The sequence below is a fragment of the Acomys minous genome (genome assembly GCF_964271855.1).
Source record: "Acomys minous genome assembly, chromosome: 11".
NCBI classification, from domain to species: Eukaryota; Metazoa; Chordata; class Mammalia; order Rodentia; family Muridae; genus Acomys; species Acomys minous.
In genome coordinates, this window is record NC_140492.1 from 5,412,259 (window position 1) to 5,430,559 (window position 18,301).

An 18,301-nucleotide genomic window follows, 5' to 3' on the forward strand; every position below is an offset into this window, starting at 1 on the left:
GCTGAGGGGAAAGAGTTCCCGCAATATCGCTGTAAGTTGCCTCAATACAGCAGCAGCCATTTCCAGATGATTCCTTGGAGCTAACACCACATGTGTTTTCTTTCCGAACGCTGCAGAAGTCCCTCATGTTTTTGTTTGTTTGTCCTCTGAGCAGAGAACAGGCTCTCTGATCAACAGCAGCCACCCACCTCTCCTCTCCCCTCCCCTCCCCCTTTTAAGCAAAGGCGGACTTTTGGGAAAAGTTGTAGGTAGTTAACATTTCTAATAAATGAGTAAAATCGGTGAGTCTTTGTGAATACATTGGGGGGTGACGGTTTCATTTCTTAGCTGCAGGAGAGTGGGAAATAGGGGGACATTAACACCTCAAGCAGTCTGTTAAAGAAGCCAGTTAAGGAAGGACACAATCGGCGATCTTTCCCCGCTTGGGCTGCTAGTAGCAAACAGAAGGTGGCAGGGAGAAGCCCACAGTATGTAAAAGCAAGAGAGGTGGTGAGCGCTTGGGAAAGTGTCTCCCCTGTTTTCGTTATTTTACCAGTACAGCCTAACAATGTTTATTATCAGGCCTATAGTTATCATTACAACAGTATTTCCTAACGCTCTAACAAGCAATCAAGACATGGGCACCTGTTATAGTTTAAAATAGCCTTAGTTAATCTGGAGCAGGGCAGCTATTAATCCCCTAAACTACTTCCCATAGCGGGGCAGGCCCCAATCTCATGCCATCTGCTTCTAATAACTTCTATCAAGATACCGCTCATCCATAATCCCAAATATTTGTTATTGCTCTTCATCTGGGCCAAATCTCCATCCACACCGGCCATGTGCTTCTCTTCCATCTAACCCATGGTGGCCGCCTTCTCCTCTGGTCTCCCTTCCTCCCAAGATTCTCTCTGTCTCCCCATGCCAGGAACTTTAGCCACGCCTATCTTATTTGCCCTGCCCAGGTGTGACAGCCTTTTATTAATTAGCATCAAACTACAACCCCCAACAATTCCCCTTTTCTGTCTAAATAAAAAGGCCATTCTTTGTATATACACTAAGAACAATTTTGAAAAATTAAAAAGCAATAGGTAAGACTTACACACATAATGTCTAATCAAAAGGTATTTGGCAACCTTGAAGAAAACATTCTCTCTTCTGTCTTGGTGACTCTGAAGTTTTGAACCTGAATCAATATCTATTAGAGCTTATATCTATCAACCTAAAAAAAAAATCTATCTAGACCTAAAAATATCTTCCTAGCTTCTAAACAACTAAGCTTAATTTTAAAACTATTGGGTCTTCAATCCCATCAGAGACTTGGGAAGAAATAAATTTAATTACCTGAGTAAACACGAAGTGCAGGTTAGCAGCTTTCAAAATGAAAAAAAAAAAAAATGACAGAAACAAAGTGCTGCCTGAACAGTCACCTAAAACTCTAACGTTGGAGCATCATCTTCAGTCTTTTGGTCCAGTAAATCTGACAGACACATTTGTGAAGCAGGAACCTTTGAGGACTTGCTTACCCTGTCTTGGCAGAGTCTGGCCATCAACTCTGCCTGTATCCAAGCTTGCCCATTTTAGGCAGAATTTTGTCTGTGGCAGATAAAAGGACATTTTTGTCCAGTGTCTTTTTGCCACACTAGAAGCCATCTCTACAAGGAGTTTCTTTTATGCTCATCATCTTCTTTGAGGTAGGCTGGGTGTTGTCAGGAGTTAACTTGTCTTATTGTCAAAGAATCCTTAAAATAATAACATTTTAAAATGACATATTCTGTAAGTCTCTGAGGTTTTTGAAGACCATATCTAACTATTTTACTTTATCTATCTATAGAGTCATACCTATTTGTTAAACCTAGGATGTATATTCCTGTGATAAAATTATATTAGTATTTGACATGATCATGAGTTGAACTAACAATTGACTTGTATTACTTAATTATCCTAAACAGCCGGTAATAGCACTATCAGAGTATTGGAAGTAAACCATATATTAATTGAGTTGTATGTGTACAATACCTCATATTAGAGTAGTAATATAATGTGTGAAAATAATATTAATTTGAATCATAATTTAATGTATCAAAATTAAACTTATCTTGCATCAATATATACAATTTTATACCAACGAATTAAAATTAATTTATTTGTGAGTAACAATTAAGGCCTTACCTTGAAGAGTTAATTCAATAATTTACTTTTTGTCCTATCATCTCTATATATTTCTATATTCCCCTTTATTTCTTTTTAAGCCCTATCTCTCAGAAAAGAGCAACCATCTTGTTACAATGAAGTCAGTTCCGGATCATCCACTGGCATCCCAGGGATCTTCAGATGAAGCTGCCTTTCTTTTCTTTCCTTTTCACTCCTTCCTTTATTTCCTTGTCTGTCTTTCCTTAGTTCACACCCTCGTCCTTTTATTCCTCCCTTTTCTCTTTCTCCATCCCCTGCGTCCATCCCCCTTCCTTCTTCCCTCCCTTCCTTTTATGTTTGTGTTTTTAAGCACAAATCTTGCTATATAGGCCAGGTTGGCCTCACACTCAGAGCAATCCTTCTGCCTCAGATCCCAAGTGCTGTGATGACAGGCATGTTCACTGCAGTGGTTCTAACCTAGGCTTTCTAAAAGGCGTCTCCATGGAGTCCTCAGTCCAGGTCATCCTTTGCTGTGGGGCTGTCCTGTGCATGGGAGCCTGGGGCGTGAGCTGGCCTCCACCAAGAAGCACTGTTTTAAACCAGAACAAGACAAGGAAAAAATTTGGCAAGTACCTGGGAAGCTGCCTTCAGTTTTGATCTTGTTGCTTCTTCCCAGATGGAGCCTGGCAGCCTTGCACTGCCTTTGTCCACACCTGAGTGGTGGGCATTATACGTCTGCTTCACTTCTGTCACAGGGGGCCTCATGGAGGCAGTGACTGCACTACATTGTTGAGTGAATGACTAATGAATGAATGGAAGGATTATATAACCCATGGTTAAGAGAACTGTGAGGAGGAGGAGGAGGAGGAGGAGGAGGAGGAGGAGGAGGAGGAGGAGGAGGAGAGGCTCCTTTTCTGGGTTCCCTTGTAGCCCTAGCTCATCCAAAAGCATGTATCTACTTCCCCAGTATAGAGGAAAGAAGCAGGCCACATCTTACTTCATAAGTCATAAATCTACACTGCACAGCTGACCCACAGAACCCCTAAAGACCCCTGAAGGCCCCTAAAGACCCCTGAAGACCTCTAAAAACCCCTAAAGACTCCTAAAGACCTCTGAAACCTCTAAAGGCTCCTAAGGACCCTGGAAGCATATGGGAATGTTTTGCTGGTGACTCATCTTCTGATTATCAAAATTTCAGATATGAGACTAGATTCATGGTTCAGCAAAGCTCCTGCCAAACCAGAGAGGCCCTGTGCTAGGCCGTGCCACTGCTCTATCCGCCTCTTTCCCCTGTGACAAGTGACACCACCATCTCCTGATTCTAAGTAGGATTTATCATGTTCCTTCCATTTAAGATGTCCTCCACTTATTCCAGCTTCTGCAAAGATTTAGCATGTATATAAAACGTATCAACTTGACAAAACCCCATCTTGACACTAACGAAAGAAACCCTGCTGAAAAAACAAGGAATAACAGCAGCAAATACACACTCAAAGCTTGTTTGTGTGTGTTTTATCCAAAATTTCATCATTATGAAAATAATAATTAAAGTAGGAAAAATGTGGTTTTGCTCCTGCTTTCTGGGACTGCAGACAATGAATGGCCTTGGCCCTGCAGACTTGAAGTCTGTGATGAAGTGGAGCTCATGGAGGTGGGAGCATATGATGGTGACTACCCACGTCATGGCCAATAAAGAGCAGAGGAGAGACAGAGACAGATAGACAGACACTCACAGACAGAGACACAGACACAGACATGGAGACGGAGAGACACACACAAACAGAGACAGAGTCGGGGACACAGACGGACAGAGACATAAAGAGGAGCTCCAGACAAGACATAGCCCCCAGGGACATGTTTGCTGTGACCTACTTCCTCCAGCTAACCCCCCACCTTCTGAAGTTTCCAGAACCTCCTAAAATAGCAGCAGCAGTTGAGAATCAGCTCCTCACTGCACCAGCCAGCCCGTACAGCTTTGCATACAGGTCTCTTGCTGAAAATAGCAAAGCTCCTGGTCGCTAAGAGAGGCACAGCCGACTCACAGTGATCAAGCAACAGCTCTTATGACATTACTGGCATTGCTCATTGGACATCAGGGAATCATAAGACCTGGTCTTCACCTCCCCGAACTCTGCCCATGAAACGTTTATGAAACACATTTGTTCTTATACATGGGGACAGTGTGGCCACTTTGCAGCATCACTGTGTGAGGGCTATGGCATAACAAGAATGATGTGATGGGCAGGTGTGTGGCTCAGTGGGTAGAGAGCTTGCCTAGCATGCACGGGACCCGGGTTCAAACCTCACATGAGAGTGGTGGTGCACACCTGCAACCCCAGCAGCCTCCCGGTAGGTGAAGGTTGGAGGATCAGGAGTTCAAGATCAGCCTTGGGTTTGTAACAGCAAGTCTGAGGTCAGCCTGGGCTACACCCTGCACACATCTTTACAAAAATTTTTTTTTAAATGATGTAAATTTGGAGGTGGGACTATTGATGTTCTTCAAACTTCTTCAGGCTTTTTGAATCTTTTTTTTCCTTTTTAAAGATTAGCTTTATTTTGGTATTTTATGGAATCTGGGATACAGAGATTTATGACGTTAACATTTGGCATTAAAATATTTTGTTCTGTTAAGTACCTCGTAACTATTCTGATGATTGAGAGTGACATATTGTATACTTAAATTCTGTTCCTTCATGTAGCTAAGACCACAGAATAGCACCTCTGATCTCCTAAGGAAAGAACTAAGAATCATAATGCTTCGACTGAAGGAGTTGGGGCCTGATCACAGGCACAGAAAATCCAGTTTCTGCTTTCAAAATACCACTTGCCGTATTGAGGGCTCATTAGATTAGTGAGTGACACAAGACCGAGAAGTTGAAATTCAGCTCTCTCAGAATGTAGCATGCTGTGTCTGCTACTGTGATGGTCCAGCTGCCCCCTTAGTATACCTTGGCGTCAATTCATCTCTCTTCTACAACCAGAATGTTCCTCTCAGAGTGCAAAGCTCCATCTCTCAGATAAACACCTTTAGTTACTTTTTGCTTCCTCTAAGGTAATATACAATTCCTGAAAGTGACCTAAGAGTGCTCTGCCCTTACTGACTCCTTGCTTTTCATTTCTTCACCTTGGGACACCTTTTTATTTAAATATTTTTTAAGAGAGAGAGAGTGTGTGTGTGAGAGTGTGTGTGTGTGTGTGTGTGTGTGTGTGTGTGTGTGTGTGTGTGTGTGTGTGTGTTTACATGACCATACAGAGAACAACTTTTGGTGCCCCCTACCTACCTTGTTTTGTGAGGCAGGATCTTTCAGGGTCCTTCAGCTGGTCATTGAACCCCAGGGCTTGTGATGTCACTGTTTCCCCAGCACACACCACCATGCTCAGGTTTCTAAGTGTGGGCTCTGGGGCTTGATCTCAGATCCTTATGCTTGCAAAGCAAGCACTTTCCCTCATGAGCCCTATCCCCAGCCTCTGTGCCAATCTTAATTAAGAACTAAGGCAGACATAGTTCAACCGGTATATTGAGATGTGAAATTACATCCTCTTATCCCTGCCACCTAGCTACACAGAGGGCAGAAGCTATCTCAGCGCACGGAGAACCAATAGACACTATGGACTCTACGTCTTCTCCGTAGATCTGTTAAGGCCGGCCTGTCAGGGTCAGGAGTAGACAGATAACTTAATACAGGCCTTTTTAGGTCCACAAATGAAAAAGGTTATGCAAGTATAACACAGAACCCTAATTACTGTTTATTATTGTCATTGAAACCACAGTTGCTCATCTTGATAGTAGACTGACCATGAAATGGGTGTTGACAGGCTTCCTCCTCTCTGGCTGCTCGTGCTAGTGAGTGAGTCCCCTGTCACCAGCCAGTTCTCGTTAGCTTTCCATGCTCTGTGTGTCTGGATCACTTAAAATTGATGAGCTCAGGTTTCTATTAAATGTGCTAGCTATTTCTGGGTTGCTTATTTGGGGCTTTCTGGAGGCTTGGGGTCCTGGTGTCTGGTAAACAAGATGAGCTTTTTAAAGGGGTCTTTAGAAAGCTTTTGGGGTGATGCAGAGATGGACTACTCATTAATGAGGTTTGACGGAATAGGAGATTCTGCGTGTAAGGAATTTCTGGGTAATAAGTACAAATTAAGACTGCAGAGAAACCGATGAGAACAGTGTACATTTAATCTCAGGGTCCTGTGGGTGTTTTTTGCTTGCATGTATATATGTACGCATTGTGTGCGTACTGCCTGGGGAGACCAGATGAGGTGGTCAGATCCCCCCCTGAAATGAAACTCCAGTTCCAGATGGTTGTGAGCCACCAGGTGGGTGCTGGGAATTGAACCCAGATTCTCTAGAAGAACAGCCAGTGCTCTTAACCACTGAGTCATCTCTCCAGCCCCTCATATTTATTTTTTATTTATGTATCTGCGTGTGACACAGATGTGCAGGCGCCCTTGCAACCGTAGAGGGTGTGAGATCCCCCTGGAGCTATGGGCAGTTATAAGCTGCCCAATGTGGGTATTGGGAGGCAAACTCAGGTCCTCTAGAAGCTCAGTAGTTGCTCTAAACCACAAGCTATCCTTGCAGTCCTAAGAGGACAATGCTGTTTATGTATTTATTTGCCTAGAAGTTTTTAGTTATTGAAATTTTCGAGTTTTCCATGTTGGCCTCAGTTGTAAGGGGACCTAACACTTGACACTAAACACTGCTCCAAGGATGAGATGCTGTTTTCAAGCTCCGGGAACAGCTGCTGTTTATTGTGTCATGAGCGCCTTGTTCTGAGGAATGCGATTCTGTTTCAAAGATAGCCAAGCAGTGACCAGGCGGTTTTGGCCCAGCTGAGCTGTGATAACTTGGCATGCTGCTGTTGTGTTGTTACGAGCACACTCCACGGCGTGGCTCCAGACTCTTCTCGCTGTGCTTTCAAGGGGAGGCGCTCTTGACTGCAGAGTGGGGGTGGGGTGGGGGCTGTAAATCGCAGTGGCGCTTTGATGGTTGGGAGGTGGACTTGTCTGATGTTTTATGAAAATTAGAAAATGCTACAAACTCTGAATAAGGAAGATTCCTGGGAGGAGAGTCTGGGTTGCAAAAGGCATGGAGGCTTCCTGGAATCCGTGAACTCCTTAGGATTGCAAGAAGGATGCTGACGAGCTTGCCAGGGCTGCTCCCGTGGGATTAACTGCAAGGCTGCCCTCAAGTTATCCCATGTATTGCAGGGCCTGGGAATGCCCGCTCACGGAGACAGCTCAACGCCCTCGGCGCTTGTACCTCACTCGGCTTAGCAGGCCTTGATATCACTACACTCTTCTTCTTGTTTTTCTTCTTCTTCTTGTTTTTCTTCTTCTTCTTGTTTTTCTTCTTCTTGTTTTTCTTCTTCTTCTTCTTCTTCTTGTTTTTCTTCTTCTTCTCCTCCTTCTTCTTCTTTTCTCTTTTTTTCTTTTTTGCTCCCCTTTCCTCTTTTTCTGTTCAAGGGCATAAATGTAGAAAAAAGAAGAAGGAAAGAAAGAAAGGAAGGAAGGTAGGAAGGAACAAAAAAGATGTACCTAGTTTGAGAAGTGACACCTTCACCACCACCACCCTCTTTGAGATAAAAAATAAACATTTTTTTCTCATGAAAAAGGTGTTTGACCTTCACTGAAATCTATCTTTTGCTTGTGAAAATTATAAAATAATGGAAAAAATTCTGTGTAGGTTCAGACAACTGATTTTATCAGCACATTTTTTAATTGATCTCAAAGGCTATAGGAAATAGGATATTTGAATATTTTAAAACTTGAAATATATAATTAGACCTAAAATAATCTCACTTTTAAGGACTTGGTCTAAGGACATAAATAAGTATAAGTGATGAAAGTGGAAGCTTTCATTGCTGGTGGGAATGCAAACTAGTACAGCCACTTTGGAAATCTATCTGGTGCTATCTCAGAAAACTGGGAATAGGGCTTCCTCAAGACCCAGCTATTCCACTCCTTGGAATATACCCAGAAGATGCTCCAGCACATAACAAAAAAATTTGCTCAACCATGTTCATAGCAGCCTTATTCATAATAGCCAGAACATAGAAACAGCCTAAGTGTCCCTCAGTAGAAGAATGGATAAAGAAACTGTGGTACATTTACACTATGGAATACTACTCAGCTATTAAAAACAAGGAATTCCCAAAATTTGTGGACAAATGGATTGAACTAGAAATGATCATAATGAGTGAGCTTACCCAGAAGCAGAGAGACTCAAATGGTATATACTCACTTATAACTAGACACTAGCCCAAGGGGCAGGTCCCATGAAAGTCTTCACCTACCAGGAAAGTGGGATAGAGGTGAGGACATCCTATTGAGACTCTAGGTGAGAAAAATATAGGGGATAGGAAAGTAGGTGGATCCAGAGGGTCCTAGAAACCTACAAGAGGAACATTATGATGGGTGGATATGAGCCCAGGGGTTCGGATTGATCTAAGGCACCAACCAAGGACAAAACGTGCAGTCATCAAACCCCTACCCAGATCTAGCCAAGGGACAGAACATTCTCCACAGTTAAGTGGAGACTAGGGACTGACTTTCACACGATCTCTGGTGCCCCATATTTGGCCATGTCCCTTTGTTGGGGAGGCCCAATGGCACTCGGAAGGATAGCAGACTACCAAGAAGAGACTTGATACCTTAGCACCATATTCAGGGGGAGGAGGTCCCCCTCAGTCACTGTCATAGGGAAGGGGGATTGGGGTGAAAGTGGGAGGGAGGGAGGAAAGGGAGGATGCATGGGATGGGATAGAAAATGAGATGCAATATGAATTATTTTATTTTTCAATAAAAATGTCTTTAAAAATAAAAAAAAAACTGAGTAAAATTTGTATAGAAACCAACGGCAACTTCATGAATATGTACCATTGCCATAGTCAACACTCATACATTTTCCCCTATGTAGCACTTTTTGTATCATAGCATCATGATAATAAAATCTTTAAATATTAAAAAAGAAAAGAAAAGAAAAGAAAGTGGAAGCCTTTGCAGAGGTGCTTGTAGGAATAAAAGTGGTCTATTTTACATAACAGCACTGACAAATGTTACCGTAATAAGTAAACAACAACCACATTAACATTGTCAACCATGCCCCTGAAGCAAAGCTCTGGTGGGTGATTTTCTTTTTAATGATATGATCCTTTACATATTCTTATTTTAAAAAAATAAACACATATAAAATGCTATGTTTTTTTAAAAAAATACTTAGAGCTAGAGAGATGGCTCCGTGGCTTAGAGTACTTGCTGCTCTTGCCGAGGACCCCAGTTCGGCTCTCAGCACCAAGTCAGGCAGTTCACACCCACCTGAAATTACAGTGCCAGGGGATCGGACACCCTCTCCTGGCCTCCGTGAGCACTGCAAACACATACATGCATATGGAACTCATTCAATCAGACAGACAGACAGACACACATAAATAAAATAATAACAATAAATATTTTTAAAATACTTTATGAGATAACGTCTTCCTCGGGAGATGTTTCCTTTACTTTTGGGAACTTGAAGAGCTGGATTGACATCCTGTTTGCAGCAGAGGTTGTCCATGGTGCCATATGGTGGTCTCTCAGAGAAGACTTCTTCAGACGCTGATGGTTACAGAGAGGGAGCTCAGAGTGCCTCCCCATGTGAAGACAACACAGTTTCAAAAAGCAATGTCCAAGCAACTTCAGACCAAGTCCATTTTTCCAAGGGACCCAACACATTTCAAATCTTGTTTCTTATTGCAGAATTTCTCTGAAAGTGTGCAGAACTTACTCTCAGGAAGACTGATAAAGCCGTGTTCCTTCAGGGCTGCAGCCCCACCAGCAAGGAGACAAGGAACCTTTGATCAGCCTTGGGAACCCAGCTATCCATGGGTGGCAAGTCTGCGGACACACGAATGTCCCCAGGAACTCCTGGAAGGCTGTGTGTGTGGGGGGGGGCCTGCTTACCAGTCATTGCTATAATAGCAACAGCTTACTAGTCACTGTGTATGAAGTATTAGCATACAGGCAGGGAAGACACTGCAGGTAGGCAGCCTGTGGTCCATGTGGGCGTGGTCAGGCCATATCATATCTCCTACCCCACCCCAGCCCCACCCCTGCTGCAAACCAGAGCATAAGCTTATAAGTTTACAGAGAAGCACAAGGAATGATGGGTAGAGTAGCCAACTTGGCCCCCTTGGCCCCCTTGGCCCAGGATGACCTCAAGTGATGGGATGAAAGTCCAAGATGATATGTGTAAGGTAGGTTCCCACTGAGGGCCATGGGTGGATGGGTGGATGGGATCTGTTCTAGAGCTTTCTCCCAGGTCCTGGTGGTTTTCTTGGCCATCTTTGGACTTCTTTGGCTTATACATATCCTGTCCCTGACTTGGCCTCAATCTTCCCTGTCACTCTCCCAGTGTCCCTCCTTTTGTAAGAGCAAACTCTGTGGCAGGCCACCTTAACTAGTCCCCAAAGTTATATATTAAGGTTCTGGGCCTTAGGAGTGCAGTATGAAAACCCTGGGCTACAGCTCCACCCGTGAGGGCAGGAAAGGGAAGTTGCAAGGGCAGCACCAAGATGCTGCTACCTTCCAGACTGGGTGGTCTGTTTTCATCCCTCCTTCATGATTATAAGAGACCCCCAAATGTGACATAAGATCTGATTAGAAGAAGCGCCGGATGGGGAGCCTGGAGCCTGGGGGAGCCTGGAGCCTGGGGGAGCCTGGAGCCTGGGGGAGCCTGGAGCCTGGAGCCTGGAGCCTGGGGGAGCCTGGAGCCTGGAGCCTGGAGCCTGGAGCCATCTATCTCCATCCATGCCTCATAGAAGCTGGCCTGTCTTCTGTGAGCACCGAGAATGAGATGAACCAAGCTCCCAAGATCACCCTCAGAGGAGAGGGATAAGATGCTATTCTGAGGTTTGTCTTCCAGAGGAACCTTCAGAGCAGTGTTTGGCAAAGATGCCCAGAAGAAAATAATTTAGCAATTAGGATACAAAAATATACACACTCTCCAAACAGCAGGGAAGAGCGTGAAGACAGGGCGGTGACATCAATCGATGCCCCGGGAAGAGGAAGGGACCAAAGAGCAAGCAGACATCAAGGAGAATCAAAAGCCTCATTAACACTGCTCCCTGCAGAAAATAGACTGGACGCTCGCAGTGCTCCCGGGACATGGAAGTGAAGGACAGAGGGAGACAAGACGAGGCTAAGGTGGCAGAAGACAGACTTCTCCCTCACGTGGGGACGTTTTATGCAAATGGGATGAGTGAGTGGGCAACACATGGTTGCAGGGTACCTTCTTGATCCGACAAACGGTGTCACTGAAAACAGACATAGATGGAGTTTTTATATCAAGGTTATATATTTGATTTCTAGGATGTTATAATTTACAAAGATCTCTCTCTCTCTCTCACACACACACACACACACACACACACACACACACACACACACACTGTTTTGCGATCATTTCCCACACTGATGTGTGAGTGAATCAGATGCATAGTTTAAAGGGCCTCCTCTGTTGTCACATGCCTGAAATGTGGTTTAAGCTTTGCAAGATTTGGCTTTGAATTTTTTTCTTTTTCTAAGTGATTCCATAGTAAGATTTATTATCTAACACATATTTGATTTTTCCAAACCTTGAGCTAACGGGTCAGAAGCCACGTAAGCCAGTGGTTTTCCATAGTCATTTGAGAGATTGTGTAGACCAAATCTTAAAGTGAAATAAAACATGGAAAGACTAGAGTAGGATTGTCTGCTCTTTAATTGTATTAAGTACATTTTTAGAAGTGCGAACAAGTTTGAAGCCTTATCTGTAAAACTGGGCAGAGTGCGCCACAGGAGGTCACATGTTAGAAAGGAATCAGTGTCACACAGCCTAGAACCTGGCATATTCTGAGGACTCTGATAAGGGCCAGTGAGCACTGGGTCTGACTGTTGTGGCCTGAAAGGTGTGACACGCAGACCGGGAGAGCAGCTGCGTCCTAACGCCACATGAACTGTGACCACTGACGCTGGGATTCAGTATAAGTGGCCTGAGACTTTCAGCTATTTCGACAGACAGAACCCAGCCTCCTGTAGCTCAGTTGGCCTTACAGGAGCAGTTGTCCTGAAAAGTCAGCAGAAACATTTATGTCATTTGTCACACCTTTTCCTCACACGTGGAGAACTGGGCACTACTGGTGCACTACTGCGCACCACGCACAGTAGGCAGAGGCTGGGCCACGGGGTCATAGCCCAAGCTTGCTTTTCATGTTTCTGTGTGTATTAGGGTCTCGCTGAGTTGCCCAACCTGTCCTGGAACTTACTCTGTAGCACTGGCAGGCCTTGACCTTATGATCCTCCTGCCTCAGCCTTCTGAGTACCTATGATTATGAGTTTGCACAACCAGGCCTGGGGACATATTTTCTTTTAGAGTGAACGCTTTTAAAGGCACAGCAAGAAGTAGAAGATATTTATAGCCACACACATTCCTGCTCCTGCCTCTTAATCCACACAGTTGAGCCTGGCAGGTTGCGTGGGCTCCTCTGCCACGCTGGAGTTACAGGGAGACTGACACCAACATTCCTGAAGCCCGACCCCTGTTATTTCTATGGCAACAAGCCCCATACGTTTATAATGCATCTTTCATAGTTAAGTAGATAGTGAGATTTTTTTTTCATCAATGAACAGCTTATTCAAAACTTTGTTCCCCCAGAGAAGAAAAGATAAACAATAATTTCACATGGTAATTCCCCAAATTTCTGTACCATATTTACATATACAAACACAGCTGGGTGAAGACACATGTTGGCTCCAGGCAAAGAATAAGCCTGCCCACCTTTGTTTTCAAAGGCAAAGCATGGTGTTTGTCCCATCAGAAGGACAGCTCAGCTCCAGGCCCCACGGAAGTGAAACAATGTGCCCCAAACAAAAAGTCGCTGATAGTGTTTTCTATGTAGGTGTTCCACGTGGATGGAGGGGAAGAGGCAAGCAGAGAGTGATAGTGAGCTAGAAAGTAAGAACACACACACACACACACACACACACACACACACACACACACACGAGAGAGAGAGAGAGAGAGAGAGAGAGAGAGAGAGAGAGAGAGAGAGAGAGAGAGAGAGAGAGGAGACAGACAGACAGACAAAGACGGGGTGGTGGTGGAAGAGAGACAGAGACGAAGAAACACAGAAAGAGAGAGACAAAGACAGACAGACAGAAAGACAGATAGATACACATTTTGAACAAGAAATACATGTTGATTAGAATGTTATGTTTGGAAGGATTTTAAGATCTGTGGGTTCTAGATTTTTAAAAAGCAAAGTAGGGAATAATTAATTGTTTTCACTTCCTGGAGCCATGGTTGACATAAGTACTGTCCATATATCAAGTCACACCTTATGAAGCTTGTAGAGGAAATATGTACTTACTCCTAAGAAAGATGACAAATGAGCTAAGATTTTTCTACAGTTTCTATTTTATAGCCTATGTGAGTACAGATCAATCTTAATAATGTGTAAAACAGTAAAAAATGGGGAAGAATTATTCGGTCCCTGTAAACACTTTTTGTAAGTTTTACTGGCTTTGTGTTTCCAAACTTACTGGAACTAGACAGGACAGTGCCTACACTGAGGGGCCGCTGTCCACACAGAAACATGGCTCTTCTGAATGACCAGCGCTGTGGACAAGACTCACACACTAGATTTGTGAGTTTGAGCAAGAGAAACAAAAAAACAAACAAAATGGACGGCAGATGCCCCGTTCTTATTTCTGTATGGTTTGCATATCGAACTATCCTGCCTGCTTCAGGTTGAGGGTAAGATGAAGTCAGACTCGGCCTGTCGCATTTCGCTCTGATGTATTTACCAGATGTGAGCTCTATTGCATACATGGATTGACTTCTCTCGCTCCTGGCGGGGATGTCACTGCTGAGTGACCACAGCTATCCCCAGTGGACTTTCCTTTCTCAACCTGCTGATGGTGAGTCCCTGTGAAGGAACAGGCTAGCAGAGTGGAGTGAGCACCATGAGAGATGCTCCCACTGGGCGTTATATCCCATACCCTGATGGCATTTTCGTATGTGAGTGTGTATGTATGTATGTATGTATGTATGTATGTATGACCAATTTAAACACAAAAAGTATCTTTAAAATATTGAAAAGGTAAGGATAAGAAGATGATTCTGTGGGTAAAGGCTCTCACAGCCAGGCCTGACTAGCTGAGCTTGTTCCCCAAGCCCTGCTTGATGGAAGGAGGCAACCAAATCCGGCAGGCTGTCCTCTGACCTCCAATAGTGTACACACACACACACACACACACACACACACACACACACACACACACGCACGCACGATACATGTGATAAAAAACAAAATGCCATAAGTAAGATACAATTAAAATTTTACTAGTGATAGTAAGGGTTCTCTCTCTCTTTCTTTCTTTCTTTCTTTCTTTCTTTCTTTCTTTCTTTCTTTCTTTCTGTGTCATCTGAAAAAGTACCCCATCAGATGGGCTAGAGAGATGACTCAGCATCCAAGAGCTGCTTGGTGCTCCAGGAGGACCCTAACTCAGTTCCCAGCACCAGGAGCACCCAGACTCACAGTTCCCAGCACTATACTGGTTGCGTCACAGCTGCCTCTAACCACAGCCTCAGGTACTGGCAGCCTCTTCTGGCCTCTGCCGGCACTGGCACACATGTGTCCACCGTACATCCTCTCACACACGTACCTAAATAAGAACGGTTTTTAAATTTTAGGAGTTCCTATCAGAGAAAGTTATTTCTTGTTGTTGGTCAGTGTGTACACAAGTGGGCATGTGCCTGAGGATAGGTGTGCATAACCTCATCTGCACGCATGTCCATATCTGTAAGTATTGTTTTCAAAATATTTCCTTATGAATAATATTACATGAGTTGGGTCAAGGCCTAGGTCTCCCAATATTAAAAAAAATCATACCCTTTTATAAAGTTTCATTATACGAATATTTTTGTGGTGAAAATTCTAAACATATTCCCTAAACATCCTGTGTTACCAGACAGCACAGTAAATTATAGTTAAAGCCCAGGCTCGGGAGCTTTCTTCCACAAAGGGTGTAGCACCCCCTCCACCAACCTGCCCACCCACCAACATAAAATATAATTGTTTACAGTTACTAAAAATTCAATTAATAATTCAATTAATAAGAATTCAACTGCAAGGCAGTCTACTTGGTAATAAAACACTTCGTTGTAAATAAGATTTAATTTTCTATGAGTCCCCTAAAGTATCGGATCAAATGGTGTTAATTCACAATTTACTGCTGGTTCTGAAAAGCCACTCATTCCAAGATTTCATTGGCAGAACAGCCCGCACCATTGTGGGCCCTTCAGGTTGTTGTGAGGAGGGGACAACCTGGATAGCTCAGTGGGGCAGTCAAAACAACAGAAGAGACTTTGAGGATCAAAGGGCTACCTGCTCCCAGGGAGAGGGCATGGAGCTAGCTGTCTCCTTACAGGAGCATTAATCCCTCTGGCCAGCAGCTCCTTCTCATGGCCTCTAGTCAAATCACTCTCCAAGGCTCCACCCCCTGAGACCACCACATTGCCAGCTGGGTTTCTCCAGCGCCTATCTGCCCTGGCTCTTCCATTTACTTATTTCTCCTGTTGGTTCAACATCTCTCCAAAGTAGCCGACCTTGTGACTTCAGGAGCTTCCCTGGGGGAACGTCCTACCCTGACTGCGAAGAGCTTATTTAGAGAGTGCCCCCTAATATGGACACATACATACCCGTGAATTTGTGAAAGCCAATGAGACAACTGGACTTTTTTTCCCCCAAGTTAGTCTTTTTGAAATGTGTGTCTTGATAGTTTTATAGTCAAGGGGATACCTGCATTGAAAGAGAAGGGAAGGCTGTGTGCTCAACCCTGGGGAATTCAACCACAAGTTGGGGAAAATGCCTTGGATGCCCAGCTGTGTAAGGAGAAACATGTTTCCAAATTCAGACCTAATAGGAATTCAGGCCTCTGTAACAATCTGAACTTGAAATGTGTTGAAGGGTACATTTTAGGGATTAAAAAAAAATATGAATTTTCCTCCACTTGGTAGGAACAAAAATCTCTTGCTTCTTTACCGTTCAGCTTCCAGACTCTGTGGAAATGATGGGCTTTTATGCATTAATGTTTACATAACTGCTATTTTTGCAGACATTTAAATTACAGAGAACGGCAATTGTTGAGGGGCAGCAGTATAAATAAATAGAAGCTAGAATGTTTCCCTGGGAGGTGAGTATTTGCTATTCCTAGCCGTAGAGTCTTAGGCTGTCTGTGTAGAACTGCTCTTTGGGCCAGAGTAAATTAGTTTACCCCCCTCACCCCAGAATAAAAATACCAAGAACACTCAACAAGGTAATAGAATTGTTTTTATTCCCCACAAATGATATAGTTAACTATCTTTATTTTCTGAGATATGTTGCCTCAAGTTAGTATGGCTGCCATTTTTAGGGGAGATAGGCTGCACTTCGCACATCTTTGGTCAGGGCGTGACAACGGGTGTGACAGTTTCAGATCCTAGTGATAGTTTGGACAGGTTTTGGGGTATGTCCCCTACAGCTTTGCCAGAAGCTTGAGCCTCGTTGTGGTGACCAGAAAGGATACTTAAGAGACAGAGCCCTGTGGAAAATGGTGGCACCCTTGAGGCCACTTTCCTCAGTAGGGATTAAGGTCATTCTCATAAGAGCCTGGTCAGGACCTGAGGGTGGGTTGGTACAAAACGAACAAGCTTGGTGCTCGAATCTCTGCCTTCCACTTTCACATCCCACCACTGTGAGGTAGTGCGTACATCACACTCACACACACTTGACTCCTGATCTCTCACTTTCATTCCTCAACCTGAGCTTTAAAAAAAAAAAAAATAATAAAAGCTCTTTGCTTTATGAACCTCCTAGTCTTTGGGAATTTATTAAAGCAATAGAAAATGGGCTGATACAGTTCTACATGTGAATTTCCCCAGGGAGAGCTGTGCCTGTCCCTTTTTTATTCTGTGATAAAATAATGAGAGAAAAGCAGCTTAAGGATGAAGGGTTTGTTTTAGCTTATGTTCTAGTGGGATAGAGCCCATCAACAGTGGGAGAAGGCATGGTATGACCTGAGAGCAGGATGCTGGCTCATCGGATGTCCATGCACACACAAGAAGCACAGAGATTGCACAGGAACCTCTCAAATACCACCACCGAGTGTGGGCGAGCGTTCAGACATGTGAACCCAGGGAGGACATTTCTCACTCAAGCCACCACAAGCAGCTCATGGGTCCTTCAAGGTACAGGGCTGTGGAGATGGGCATGGTGTCAAACGTGAGCCCTGAAAGATGAGCACCCATCTCTTTGATTAGTTGGTCCCAGTTTGAGTTAGTTGTCTTGGAAGTAATTGTTCATAGTGTTTTTTTTTTTCTTTTACTTTCAGAGGGATCCCAATTTGCCTAGTGACAAATTGTGTGACTTCCTCTAACTTGAGATACCACTGAGGGCAGAGGGAAAGCCTGAGATTATGCCTTTTTAGAAACCTTAAGGCCTCTCAAGCTACCCTGGAAAGCTCAGTAGTGAAGCTATTTCATACAGAGAGATGATACAAGGAAGTATTATTGTCTATAAAATGTGAAGATTAGCCCCTTTAAAACTTTGAAGTCCAAACTTTCATTAGCTGTAATTTACTGAATATATTTCTTTTCCCGCCATGGTGACAAATTACCTAGAAAAGTGACTTGGCGAAGGAAAGGTGCTTCTGGCTCACTCTTTAAGGATATGGTGGGTCACAGCAGGCAAGTCAATGCAGCAAGATCTTGAGGCGGCTGGTGGCATGCCATCCGCAGCCAGGATAGACAGAGAGCTGATTACTGCTATGCAGCATTTCTATGCTGTGTAGGACCCAAGCCCACGGAGTGGCCCTGCCTGCACTTAGTAGACTTCCTGCTTTAGTTGATTTAACCTGGAAGTTCTTGCACAGAAATGGCAAAGGTGATTCTAGAACAAGTTGATGGTTGGCATTATTCACCACCCCTTACATAGGTACTTGTTCACGTAGTCAAATGTTCACAAGGTCCACTGGCTCCATCCTACTGGCCTCTGTCACAAGCCACTGGATCCTGCCTCTACGTCCTGGTTACATCTACATGGAAGAGCCTCAGTCCCTGGCACCAGGAACCATCCAGGAAAGGCCATCTGAGGGTGCCAGGTAGGGACGGTTGGTAGGTGTATAAAGTAAG